This window comes from Sturnira hondurensis, unplaced genomic scaffold (genome assembly GCF_014824575.4).
Source record: "Sturnira hondurensis isolate 20B ecotype Veracruz unplaced genomic scaffold, ASM1482457v3 Scaffold0007036, whole genome shotgun sequence".
In the NCBI taxonomy this organism is placed as follows: domain Eukaryota; kingdom Metazoa; phylum Chordata; class Mammalia; order Chiroptera; family Phyllostomidae; genus Sturnira; species Sturnira hondurensis.
Genome location: NW_028079667.1, coordinates 1,233,834 through 1,248,298, shown reverse-complemented (window position 1 = coordinate 1,248,298; position 14,465 = coordinate 1,233,834). Strand labels below are relative to the sequence as shown.

Genomic DNA, 14,465 nt, shown 5'->3' with positions numbered 1-14,465 from the left:
GCTGCTGTTACTGCTGCTGCGGCTGTTGCTGCGGCGGCAGCGGCGGCGGCGGCGGCGGCGGCCACTTGCCTGCTCTGAGTAAGAAAGTGAGGGGGAAACAGACGAAGGCAAATAGAGGCACTGCAACCTTTCTGCACAGTAAGCACTGCTATGCAGAATTCAGTTCAGCACAAAGGCCTGACCAATCAAAACTGGCTCACAGTTGATAAAATACCATACAGATGGCTAATTACTGGGGAGTAGAAAGTAGTTGATAGACTAGCTCCACCTTGTACCAATTAAAGCAGAATCCCTGGGGGTGAGACACAGGCCTTGGCATTCTTCAAACGCTGGACAGTTTTGCCCTGCAGCCCGGCGTGACAAGCAGTGACCTAAGCAGTTTAAATAAGTGTCAAGGGCTTTATATTTTTCATTAGAAGAAAATACCAAGTATAATATATGAGCAGCCTCTCATCTTGAAATAAGATTCTCCAAATTTCTGCTTGTTTGACTCAATACAAACAGGAGGCAGCTTTCTTCACTATTTTAATGACCTATTCCAAGACTGTTATCCATTCTTTAAATGAAAAGAAATACTTAATGCCTGGCAAGTAATAGGCACTCCAGGCTGAATATTGTTCTGATTTAAGGTTATTGGAATTTTGTAATAATGCTCTATAAAATTTAACATTACTACTTTTTATTAAAAGCTTGAACAATACAAGATAACTACATCTTTTACCCAGAAGCCTCAGTTTTAAGTTAATGGAACAAATTAGAATTATTTCCAAAGAATATGTTTGCTAAAATTTTTCTGTTCAGAAGTATGAGATAATGCAAATTATTTTGGGAGGTTGAAAATTACCATTTGATACCAGTTTAATTTTGCTTTTTGTACTTATAACTAATGAAAAATAATATACTAGAGAAGCAGACATAATATGCGATAAGTCTAGACAAGTGTTATTTGATTTTTCAGTAGTAATTTCACCTGAGGGGCTCAAAGACAAAAAACATGTAAAATCCTATTTTGATGTAATGGGATTGTAAAATGGAATTTGATGTAATAACTATCAAGCGTGGTAGGCAGTTAGATGTGAGCAAAGCAAGGATGCCTGGCCAGGTACAGAAGGTCACCAGGGTGGAAAGCCCCAGGTGCCTAGCAACAGGCAAAACTGGGACAACAATGACCTCGCCCCCAAGGTAACCTTTTCTCCCACAGCATATTGCTGGTCTTACAGTTTAGATTCCTTGGCCTTTCACATCTCTCTCTGGCTGTGTGGTATGAAAGGGCCTTCCCCTGACGTTCCCTCCCCCGGCATGTTGCTTAACCCTTGGAGGAGGAATAAGGGACCAAAGAGTGGCCTTACGCAGCTCCCATGTGGGCCCTTGCTGACACTCCCATAAGCATTAACCTCTAGAGAAAACATCTAGGCCCCAGCTGTGTTTCAGCTGTAGGCACAGAAAAGCAGCAGAACAGGCAAGGCATGCCATAGCCGACCTCAGGACCTGTTGCTTGACCGAAGACCCCCTACCCTGGCGCCAACAATCAGTGGAGACTATGACCCTGAATGAACACACCTGAAAATCTGGTGAGTATTCTATTAAGATTCTCACCTGGAGCCTCCCCTAAAATTTCCATCCTTCAAAGCCCTTAAGATGAAGGACCCAGCTTTGCTCTTCCCTCCAAGAGCAGACCAGCACCTTTCCTGGCTCCTTCTCCTCCCCCAGGCACAGCCCCACAGCCCCTTCTTTTGCCTCTGTAACTTGTTTCCTGAAACCATTTCTTCTACTGCTCACTTTTTCTACCTCTGTGACTTTCTAAATAAACGTTTTCTTATATCCGAGTCTTGTCTCTGAATTGTTTCCTAGCCAGAACTCAAGTGCTGATGTTGCTAAACTGAGACCCGGCCTGACCCGCCGGTCCAACGCCCGGTCCAACACCGAGGGCAAGTGTCTCAGGGGAAACATAAAGTGTACCAGATGAAGGTACATTATGTTTAAATAAATTCATAAGTAAATAAAAAATATTTTCTGGAAGTTATTTTTCGGTGGCACTTATGATCTTATTTCCGGTTCACTTTGTAAAAAAATGGGATTTTACAGAATCAATATTTATTATTAAAAGTAATAAAGCTGAAAAAAGGCAAAGGAAATTTAAAANGCATTCTCACCGCCACCGAGGGCAAGTGTCTCAGGGGAAACATAAAGTGTACCAGATGAAGGTACATTATGTTTAAATAAATTCATAAGTAAATAAAAAATATTTTCTGGAAGTTATTTTTCGGTGGCACTTATGATCTTATTCCCGGTTCACTTTGTAAAAAACCGGGATTTTACAGAATCAATATTTATTATTAAAAGTAATAAAGCTGAAAAAAGGCAAAGGAAATTTAAAAAGTTAAGTAGTGAAAAAAAGAACTCATTGCCTATAGATTGATGAAACCTCTATTTTATATTATCATCAGAGATATTTGACATAAATATTTAATGAAAGTTGATGTATAATCTAAAAAAATATGTAAAACTTCATCTGGTGGATAATCAGAGTGACAACGGACAGATCAAGTTAGAATAACTTTTTTCCCATCTTCCATTGCTGAGACTTAAAGAATATTGAAGCTGTAAGGGATAAACTGGCCCAACACCGTCCCTCTCCTGTGTTTGTTTTTAGAGGTAAGGACACAAAAGCCAGAAAATGTTAAATGATCTGACCAGAGTCATTCTACATGCAGAATAATAGGCATAAAATTAAAATCTTATACAGTTAGAAAAGGAATCTCACTCAAGACATAATATAAAGCACAAAGATGACTTTCTATGTAGCCAGCATCTGTAGTTCATAAAGGGAACTTTCGGTTAGGGCATGTGATTTGGATCCGAATTCTAATTAGGAAATGCAATCGGACCCTCTCTCCTCCTAAGGGAGAGCAAACAACCCTGTCATCACAACACACAACACACTTGTAAGAGAACAAGTAAAAAAAAGCAAACTCGGTCTTACCATGACGAAAATGGTTTTGACCTTGCAGACCCAAAAGGGTCTCAGGGACTCCACTCCCCAAGTTCCCCAGGCCACACTTAGAGAATTGCTGCCCAACCAGATGCAGCTCCCCCTCTAGTACCCATTCTGTGAGCCCGTAAATACCTATTTATTTTTTCCTTAAACAGTCAGAGTTGGGTATTTGCTACTTGCAGCTGAAAGAGTTCTGATTAATACACAGTGAAACCCTTCATGGTTCAAGAGGACATTTAGGGAAGCTTAGTGCTCTCTCCCTGATAGTTTTGCATCCCTCTCTCTCCGTGTTTCCTCCTTCCTTTTGCCTCTAACTTAGAATGAGTACCACTTTCTTCACTTGATCTTAGCCAAAAGGCCGAGAAGCGATTGAGTACCACTTTCTTAATCTAGTTCTTTTCTTCATGACAAATTGATTGAACACAGCTCACAACTTGACTTTCTCTGTATGAAAAAAAATCCCCGCTGGTGGTGATTGAGTTCCATTGCTCTGTTACTGTGAGTATAGTCAGGGCAGAAAGGTTTTTCCATCATCTTGCCGCTCTCATCTGTCTGCTGTGCCTACACTACTCTTTTAAATGCTATTTATTCAATCACTGCTTTGACTTCTTAGAAACTGTGCATTGCTCTATTTGTCAACATCACTTAAGAAAAAGTTAATTTGCTCTTTCCAAAGTTCTCACTGCTTGATTTTAATTTTTTCATAGTAAGCTGTAACAATTTTCTCTTTATCTTTACTAATGCTTTAAATAGCACTTTTAACTTATGGGATGTTTTAAATGCCTCTGAATTTAATATTTCAAAGATTGAAAATGTCACCAGATTACATCTGGAAATAAAGTCAGAGTGACATCTAGTGGATGTTTTAACTAAATAATTATTAAAGTAACTGGACAATAAATGATTAAATTACAGGTTTGGAAGGTTATTTACAATAGTAGACAGTCTCAGAACCATCTTAAATAAATAAAAATCAACTATATTTTAGTTTTAATTTTTAATTGGCTTTTACAGAAAGAGGAAGAAGCATCAATTTGTTATTCCACTTCCTGAGGCATTCATTGGTTGATTCTTATATGTGCCCTGACTTCAACCTTGGCTCTCAGGATGATGCTCTAATCAACCAAGCTACTTGGCCAGGGCTAAAAATCGAAAGAATTTTAGAGTTTGCCCAGTCTCTCTAGGCAACCTTTCAGATGTAGAAAGAATAATCTTTTTATGTGTCTCTTTCTTAAGACTGAGAGAAACTTTCCCAGGAGTCCTTCGCTTACCTCTAAATGCCAAGAAGCCTCCCTGAAAACAGTCTCTTGGAAGAGGGATGAAAGCACCCAGATTAGTCTAAAATAATCCAGTTCAGCAGCTAAAATGTCCCCTGTGGCAATGCTATGGTTCTATGGAATGCGGTGTTGAATCCTCAGACAAAACTGGGATTCTCTGAGAAAGCCGGGAGGGAACATCAGTGTTGGTACGTAATTCACAGCACCTGCTTCACCAACTACTGTAAGTGTTGTCCCAAAACTATCAAACTGTAGATAATTTAAATCTTTTGGGAATGATCAAAGTGTTCTGTGTCTTGAGGTGGCAGTTCCACAGGTGTTTTATGTGTCAAAACTCATCAAATGGTAGTTTATGGAATGGAAATTATAAGTCAATAACGTTAGTTTAAAAAAATCAAGGACTCCATTGATGGATCAATGGATAAACAAAATGTGATTTAGTACATACAACAGAATGTTATTCAGCCTTAAAAAGGAAGGCAATTCTGACACATGCTTCAACACGGATGAACCTTGAGGGCATTATGCTAAGCGGAACAAGCCAGTCCCAGAAGGACAAATGATTCCACTCATATGAGGTACCTAGAGTAACCACATTCATAGAAACAGGAAGTAGAATGGTGTTTGTGAGGGGCTGGGGCAAGGGGAATGCGGTCTAAGTGTCTAATGGGTGCAGAGTCTCAGTTTGGGAAAACGGCCAAGTTCTGGAGATGGATGGTGGCGACGGTTGTAAAACAATGTAAGTCCACTCAGTGCCACTGAACTATGCACTTAAACAAGGTCAAAATGGTAAATTTTATGTAATGTGTATTTTACCACAATGAAAAAGATTTAAAAACTGCTTGTAAGAGGTAAAGAAACACTTAAAATATGACATTATAATAAATTGGCTTATTATTCATCACTTCACCACGAGGAGTGTGGTTGAAAGCAGATGTCACAAAACTGATGGATGCACAAAGAACCAAATAATAGTACCTGATAGCACGGACTAAGTATTAGGTACCTTGCCATAGTGACAACTGTTGCAGGAATAAAGTTATTTCGAGGCTGGTAGAAATATATCTGTAAACTCATTTTGCTTATTTCCTGGATGAGAAGTAAAAGATCTTAATAAGAATATAGCTCATCAGAAGCCATAGCATTAACCTTAAAGAATATATGGTTATCATAACAGGCAAAAGAAGGAAAGTTTTTCTTTCTTTTTGAAGGAACAGAATTGGCTTCAAAGACACTAGTGACAATGCTGTTTGGCCTCAATAGCAGAAAGAGAGTGGGCGAGACAGGGCAATTTGTCTTTATTAGCTATTTGGCTTTAGGGATGACGTCAGTCAATAGCATCGTAAAGGTTTCCAGGGCACGTTCCTGTGATACTAGCTCTGTATACTGCACTGTGTGCCCACCACCCACAATCAGACCATCTTCCGTCACCATGTCTCAGGCCTCCCTCCACCCCCCACCCCACCCCAGGTTTTTGGCTTTTCTCTCCTATTTCTATCCCCTTTGCATTCTCTGTAAAGTGTTTATCCTCAAAACATCTCAAACTTAAAAGCTCGTATGTTTAAAACCTCAACTCACGAATTTTATTGTAAGTACAGTACAACGTATATCAATAAAGTTGATTTTTAAAACTTCAATCAACTCTAAAGAGAAGAAACATTCCTACACTTCGGATGGCATATGACATTCTTATAAATCTAATTTCAAGAGTAACCTCGACTTAGAAGTTGCTCATTTTCTTACCCCACCGTATCAGTAAGTGTTCCGAGAAATCTAATCACAACTGCTTCTGGAAAGCAGGCAGGCCCTTCCCTGCTCTGTTTAAATTTCCGTAGATCCCACCCTCCCTCCACTTCTCCACTTCATTTGTGTCCACAGCACTGACCACCTTCTCATACGTTAACTAAGCCACAGTGATTATTTATGATCTGTCTCCCACAAATAGAATGTAAGTTCTATGAGGGCAGGGTTTGTTTTGTCTGGTTCACTGCTGTTGCTGGTATATAATCAGTGTTAAGTGAATATTTGTTCAATGAATTCTAACTCTCTTATTAAATCTATTCATTTCCTTGCATCCTTAGTAGAGAGAAGAATGTCTGAACATGAACTGTTTCCTACCCTATCCACTTGCAGAAATTATTGGGGGTGGTTTGTAACTTATTTCCTCTACAATATATATTGAGTCACTTTTATGTGTCTCTAGTACCGGGAACTGGGAAAATATGGCTGTCAAATAATATTTAAAATAAAAAAAATTTAATGCTCATAATCAGAAAGGAAAAATATCTATACCAAAATCCAGGATGCTCTGTAACTCTGGTTTAGTTTTAAAGATCTTTCAGGTCAAAGTCATAAAGAAAACACAATGGTCAAAAACCTTTTACATTATCTACTATATATATCATAATGTTTTTTCTAACTATCACTGATACGAAACTGATTGCATGAGGTGAAAAACTTTTTTAAACTAGGCAAATCATGAATTAAATAAGTAACCGTAGATATACATCTTGTATATGCTGTCTGCAGAGATTTTCTGATACAGATTTAATACATGTTTTGTACTAAGATTAAGTTCTATTCTTTGATTTTATAGAATCATAGTTTTTTAATTAGAAAAAACCCTTGAGATAATTCATACACCAACCATTTTACAGATGAAAATGCTAACACTCGAGATTGTATAGATAGTGTCAAAGCTCCTACTAGACCTGGGTTCCATATTCCTGAACCATCCATGAATCAACTGATTGTTCTCACGTTTATCTCCACACAGGCCAGCCACTTGGATTGACAACACTAACAAGGACACTGGTTCCTTCAGTGTAGAAATGAGCTTCCTTGTATCTCCCCCAATGCCCAGCACAAGGCCTGGTCCAGAGTCGGAATGAAATGAAGACAAATAACCACCCTGGATCCAGGCATGAACTCTTACAGAAAAGCTCTTGGTGACTTGGGCCCCCAACCTCCTCCTGTTGGTCCACTCCCCTCTGGTCTCACTGGTCAAGAGGTTCTCCCACACTTAGGAAACTCTACCCCAAATATCCTCACTGCTCATTCCCTCTAGTCCTGTGGGTTTCTGTCAATATCACTTTACCAGTGAGGCCATCTCAGACCACACTATGAAATAGAACCCTACACTCCCTAAGCTCCTTACACTGTCTCTATAATACTCAACCCCATCTGACCGATTTGAACTCATCTCTTTGTGCACTGCTCATCTTCCTCCACAGGAATGTCAGCTCCTCAAAGGTAGGGACTTTATTTGGTTCATGTCTAATATTTTCAACACCTATGGGTGGCATGTGGCAGATGTTTTATGAATATTTGTGAAATGACTAAATCAATGGTACAGGAACTCTGGACCCCTTCCATTATCTCTAAATTTTTTATTTTAAAAGCTAAAAAGCACCCTGGCTAGTGTAGCTCAGTGGATTGAGCACGGGCCTGTGAAGCAAAGGATTGCTGGTTCGATTCCCAGTCAGGGCACCTGCCTGGGTTGCAGGCCAGTTCCCAGCAGGGGACACATGAGAGGCAGCCACATATTGATATTTCTCTCTCTCTCCTGCCCTTCCCCTTCTCTGAAAACAAATAATTAAAATATTTTTTAAAAGCTAAAAAGCTCTTTTTAATTCAACATTAAAAAAATACCATGGAGTATTTTCTTGCCATTGCAAGACACTCAAAATGCAAAGAACGTTATAATAAAATTAGGCCACATAACTTGCATACATATATGTGGGTTTATATAGTATTATAGTATTGTAAGTAACACAGTGTTTTAATTAAAGACTTCAAAAAGAAAAATAAAAGGAACTTTCTTAGTTTCTAGGGCCCAGGGTACAAACACAAACATGAGACACCAATGAAAATAACGTATTTGGAAATTAAAATATTACCTTGCCATAGGACCACATTCATGCTTTGATAGAATAAAAGATTAAAGCAACATAGAGATTGTTTTGTCTAACCACAAAACTTAAACCATTCATCTTTCCATTTGATACTTATGGTTTCATTCCCTGTTAAAATGCTTAAATCCATAGGCAATCTTAGATCTCTCCAAGTCAGTAAATATCAACAGAATAATTTAAATTATAGGGATATCAAACACAATCATCAGTGGCACTTAATGCTACTTTTATTAAAAGTCATAACTACATTAAGGATGTAGATTTATTCATATTTCTAATCAATTCAATACATAAAGAGTTATTCACTGATATAGTGAGCCTGCTAATAGTATTAACGCCACAGGTTGCATCCATTGCACCCAGGCCTTTCCAGATCCATTTTAGCCCTAATTCGAGCGGCACTGAGAAGTCTGAGTGTGTAATCACATAGTCTGATAAATTCTGTATCAGAGACTACGGAGAGCAACTGAAGCACAGCAGAGGAAACAACTCTCTGGAGGCCAGAGGGTCAGCTATCTTGACAAGAGCCCATTTGAACCTTGAAAAACATTCCAGACAGAGGGTCAGCATAATCAAAGGAAAAGCTGCAGAATGTGATTTTGGTTAACTTGAAACGGTCAAAGGGGAATTTAAGGGATGGGGGTGGAGGAAGTGTCCGCAGGTGAGGCAAGGTGAAGCCCTGACGGGCAACGCCAAGATTGGACTTGACTCTTGGGGAGCAGAGACAGGATCGGTGCTGGTGGGTAAGAATTTGGGAACATTCTTCGGGTAACAACTTCGAAAGTGGCCTGGGGCGTTCGGATGGAGAGCAAGAGTAGGGCGAGGAGGTTAGCAGGCTGTAGAAGTGAGAGGCACTGAATGGCACAGAGTACAAGTGTAGACTCATCGGTTCTGGGGTAGGGCTGCCAGAATTTGGGGCCGGCCTCCAGGCGCGCAGCCCCTTACCGCTCCGGGGGAAGGGGGCGGGAACGGCGCTCGGTTGCCCCGGCGACGGCGTCCGGAGGGCGGAATCCGGGCGGAAGCGGCTCCTGCATGGCGAAGCTACCGCCCTGCGACGTCTCTCCTAGATGCCCAACGGTCGCCCGCGCGGCTAGCGCGTAGCCGGCAGCGGCTCGAGCCCCGCGACGGACCGGCGCGGGGGTGGGCGGGGCAGCGTCCCGGGCCGCCACCGCCGAGGAGGAGGAGGAGGAGGAGCCGCCCTCGCCGCCGCCGCAGCCCGGTCGACGCAGGTGCGGCCGCCGCGCCCGCCGGCGACCCGCGGGGATGCGGCTGGCCCCTTAGGATGAGGTGGTAGTTGCAGGTACGGAGGCGGGGCTTGGCCCCGGGACCGGGTGAGGGCGGGTCCTCCGAAGGACCTGGAGCAGCGCTTCTTCGTCCCTGGAACCTCCCAGACCTTTGTGTTTGTTTCTTTATCGGAATGAACTGCTGTTGTTTTCGGGGATCGCAAGACTTCAGGGACACTGGCTGTAACTGAGACCACAGGGCCCTGTGCAAAACATTCGATTGGGGGGTAATAACCGCGGATCGCGCCCCAACGTTGCTGCCAATTCCTCTCCCTACCCCGCTTCCGGCGGACCAGGGGTAAAGGGTAGGGAAGACGTGGAGATGAAGAGGAATGTCTAGCCACCAACCTCTTGTCCAAAATGAGGTTGTATTAAATGTTGTGCAAGGGCGCTTTCAGCTGGAGCGCTTCCCGTAAGTGGCATTAAGAGGCTGGCTCTGCCTGATTTATCAGCATCAGTCAGAAATGAGTTCTCAAATGAATCCATCCCTTTCAACAGAACTCTGCTCCGAAGTCCTCCCGCAGGCTGTTCCAGGTTTTGTTGGTGTACCTTAGGTCAGGGGAAAGTAGAAGGGGAGTGAGATGGGCTATCTCACTTGACTTGGAAGAGAGGAGGATTTTTTCTCAGTGGCAACAACATCTTGCTTTCTGTCTCAGCAGCTGAGTCAGGAAAGGGCCAGCACCTTCCACGTGTCCCAGAGACTAGTTAGACATGACTCTTTTCTTCCTGTGTAAAGGCATGGTGTGGAAGTGGAGAGTGGTGAGGTGGGAGTCTGTTTCACACTGTTTTTAATCTTACACAATTATCTGTGTTGTGGATGAAATGATTTTAATGCCCTGGTGATATTATTATACTCCCAAAATAAAATGAGGGCAGAAATTGGCAATTTATTCTGTATGCACAAAGCCGTTGCTATTTCACAAAGAAGACTCAATGTCATCCAGTATGTTAGGGTCACTCACTTTAAAACTCCAGAATTTATTAAATAGGGCCCCCTGTGAACTACTGTGCCCAGTCAACATGGCCTCAGGCTATATGGTATAGTAGGCTGAATAAGGGCCAAAAACATCAGGTCCTAAATCCTGGAACCTGTAAATGTTATAAGGAAAAGAGGTCATTGCATATATGATTAACTCAAAGCTCTTGAAGTGGGCGAGATTATCCTGGATTATCTGGATGGGCTCAAAAAGCAAACACAAGTTTTCTTATAAGAGAGGGCAGAGGGAGATTTGATAGACAGAAGAGGAAAATACACGTGACCACAGAGGCAGAGAGATTGGAGTGATGAGGCCACAAGTCAAGTAATGCCAACAGCCAACAGAAGCTGTAAGAGGCAAGAAGTGCATTTCCTGGAGCCTCTGGAGGAGTTGCAGCCTGGCCAACACCTTGATTTCAGCCCTGAGACTGACTTTGGACTTCTGGCCTTAAGCCACAAAGTACATGTGGTCATGCTAATAAATCTATAGAACCAATCCTGTATTGATGAATGTTTTAAAGCTCTCCTGCTGGGACAGTGGCAGGTTCAGTAGTGAAGAGCACTAAATATTTTCCTAACCCTGTAAATACTAAGGAAGAAAAAACTTGAACAAGGTTGGTAAGAAGAGAAAATGAATTAAGTGTTTAGAAAATAGGTAGTCTGGTACTTAAAGTAAATTTTTAAATGTGTAAATGTATTTCTATTAATATATCATTGTATTTGCTCTGGTTTAGAGAATAAAGGTAAACAGTGACTTAGGCTTGGTCCTTAGCTAAGACATTGAAAGCTATCATATCAAGAGTTGCAGACACCTCAGAATTGAGTTTAGGTCTAGAGAAAAGAGACAAAGCTGAAGTGCTTTCCATTTAGGGGATGTTAAAATCTGGCTAAAAGCAAGATCTAGTCATCTTGAAATGAAGACACTTTGGAACTTGTGGGGTGCACAGTGAAAAACAGTTTAAATTTAATTGATTGGTGTCTGGGACCCAGGCAGCTAATGTGCAGCTCCACTCTGGCCCCACAGAACATGGACAGTAGCCAGTTCACTTCCTTTTTGACCTGCTTTTTTGAGGTATAATTTACATACCATAAAATTCACCAATTTTTAAGTATAAAATTCAGTAATTTTTAGTAAATTTACAGTTGTACAGTCATCACAACAGTGCAATTTTAGAACATTCCCATCATCCAGAAAAGTCCCTCATACCCGTTTGCAATCAGTCCCCGTCCCCAACCCCAGATCCAATACGCTTCTGATCACTGACTTCCTTTAGGGTTGGGTTTTAATCTCCCTGCTGGGCCACCCCAGTGGCCTCATAACTGGTCTCCTCTACTCTGTTTATTGTCCACCCTGCTAGAAGGATGGCTCTGATTTCCTTCCTGGATGATTGTGTGCCTCTGATTAAAATCCTAAACCCCAAAGTCCTTAGTATGGATTTTTGAATGCCCCACAAGCCTTACTTCTAACAATCTCACCTCCAACTTCCCAGAGTGATTTAGGAAAGGAAGTGAAATACCCACAGCATTGCTTTGGGCCTGGCACACAGTTGGCCCTCCATTAGCAAGCCTCTCATCCTCCCTGGACTGCGTGCAGCCTCAATGGCCTCCTTCCTCCGTAGTCAGTGAGCACTGTGCCCTTTTCATCTCAGGGCCTCTGCAGTGCTACTTCCTCTTAGGATCTTCCCCAGTCCATGTGGGGCTGATTCCATTTGGTTGTTCTGTTCAAATGTCACCTCTTCATAAAGTCCTTCCCTGATAACTAAGTAGCTTCGACTTCGTCTCTCTGCATACTGTTACCCTGTGTTATTCTTACTTTGCACTTAGCCATTCTCTAAAATTATATTTTGATTTGTTTCTTTTATGTCTCTTTTCTCATTAGACTGTAAGATTCATGAGGGTAGGAACTTGATTGGTCTTCATCTTAGACAGCTCTGTCTCTAGTATTCACAGAAGCATTAATCATAGTATCGAAGCACTGTAAACCATCCAAATGCCAACAACAGTAATTAATAATTAGTGAAGCTTATTCTGTGCCAGGCCCTGTGCCAAAAGGCATATATAACGAAAGATTTAATTGAAGTTGACTGCTTTTGATGTGGGAAGAGTAAGGGGAACATGTCCTCCAAATGTAAATTACTATATTAAGGTTTTTTTTCAGAAGCATTTGGCAGTTTGCATTCTTCTATTATTAGAATGTTGATTTTAAAGACTGGATCACTGTACATTGCCACTTATGATATAATATTGAACCTCTTTTTCCACATTCCTAAGATCTGAACTCTAGACGTTTTTGCTAGGAAGGAAATGAAGAATGAAAAGAATGCCAATAAAAGCAGAATCCTAAAGGAGCAGGACAGACTCAGGCACAGCAAGTAGACCTGGACTGGAGCACAGAATGTGTCGGGGGTGGAGGTGAAGCTGGGAAGTTGGTTAGGCCTGATCATAAAGGGTTTTGAGTGCTGGTCTTAGGTCAAACCTTATCTTTGACCTGGATAGGACAGCATGGCTCTGATTTCAAAGGAAACTCTTTTTTAAAAAATATTTTATTTATTTATCTTTTAGAGGGGAAGGGGAGGAGACAGGAAGAGAAACATCAATGTACGGTTGCTTCTCGTGCATCCCCTGCTGGGAACTGGCCCCTGCCCGGAACTGGCCTGCAACCCAGGCATGTGCCCTGACTGGGAATCAAACCACAATCGTCTAGTTCACAGGCCTGCGCTCAATCCACTGAGCTACACCAGCCAGGGCTTTCAAAGGAAACTCTTAAAAATTGTGAGAAAGATCATTTTGAGATATTTTGTAGCAGGCCTGGCAAGAATTGGTTAAAGCATGAAAGAATACAATAGGACCAAAATTAACTAAACTATACATTCGAGGATTATTCTTTATGACTTACGATCACAGTGAAGTCTTCTTTGCTGAGTTAAATGCTATTACAGAGCTAGATCAGCAGAACGTGGCTCCTAGTTGCATGTGGAGTTTGGGTAGATGATCAATAGATGAAGACAAAGAAATGACTGGCTGGGGAAGTTGGGTCAATGGTGTCACCTGAAAACGCCCCAGAAAGCAGTTTAGTTGAGAACATGAAGAGGCCAGATTTGGTAGCTGCTGAATTTAAGATGACTGTAAACATATGTGCAGAGGTGTTAAAGGAACATACATTCATTAAAATTTTTCTGGAACCAATTTATTTGTAACAAAATAGCATGAAACTTAATGGGATTGTCCCTATCTGGCTTTTCTGTTCACTGGAATCGCCCAGTGAGAAATCACTGTATTTTCTGGTCATCTTTTTACTAAATGCTTTTCTCAGTAAATTGCAGAATGTCCAAGTTAAGGCAGATTTAGAGATCTTCTAGTCCAACATTCTGCCCAAGAGAGGACAGCCAGTGACAGCTGTCATCCCAACCACCCTCAGCAAAAACACCTCACAAGGACGCCCACCATGTATATATTCAAGTGCACTAGTTTTTAGAAAGTCCATCTTGATCCTGAACTAAACTCTGCCTCCCTTTACTTATAATCATTTGCCCTAATTCTGCATATTGTCCCTCATTTTTCCAATGTGGCAACTGCTCATTTAAATTCCCCTGAGATATCCAACAATCATAATTGTTTATCAACTCAGCTCCACTGCTTAAAATGTATAGACCCATTCTAGCCCATTCACAGAAGTCCCTCTACCTAACACCTTTTCTAACAATGCGAAGCAGTGTAAAGGGTCAGGAGGCATTCAGGTGGTCTATTTAAGTCAGTTTGGACTGTACCTAGAGGAGGTCAGATCCGGGAATGTACACTGGGGAAGGGGGCCATGTACCTGTAGTTTACTTGCTGCATTATCTTGATAATACCAGTAAGATCTGTACTAGCAAAATTAACACTGGGCCAATAGGAACCCTATAATTGAACATGTTTTGTTGTAAAAAACATAGCCTAGATAATCCCATAAAAATAAACTTTCATGTACAAGATAAGTCCAAAGGAAAAAAATGTAAAAGTTTTTGTTGTTGTTGTATATAT

General features: G+C 41.4%; 1 protein-coding gene across 5 annotated transcripts in view; it reads left to right on the top strand.

The window, feature by feature from the left end:
* Positions 1-9,387: 9,387 nt before the first annotated feature.
* CCDC158 (coiled-coil domain containing 158) overlaps positions 9,388-14,465 on the top strand; it is a 63,205-nt gene continuing 58,127 nt past the window's right edge. For 4 of the 5 annotated variants that reach the window (XM_037050990.1, XM_037050988.1, XM_037050987.1 and 1 more), the window contains exon 1: positions 9,388-9,486. The gene's annotated coding sequence lies outside the window, so the exon portion shown is untranslated. The remainder of the gene's footprint in view (positions 9,487-14,465) is intronic. The other variant, XM_037050989.1, reaches the window with a different exon arrangement.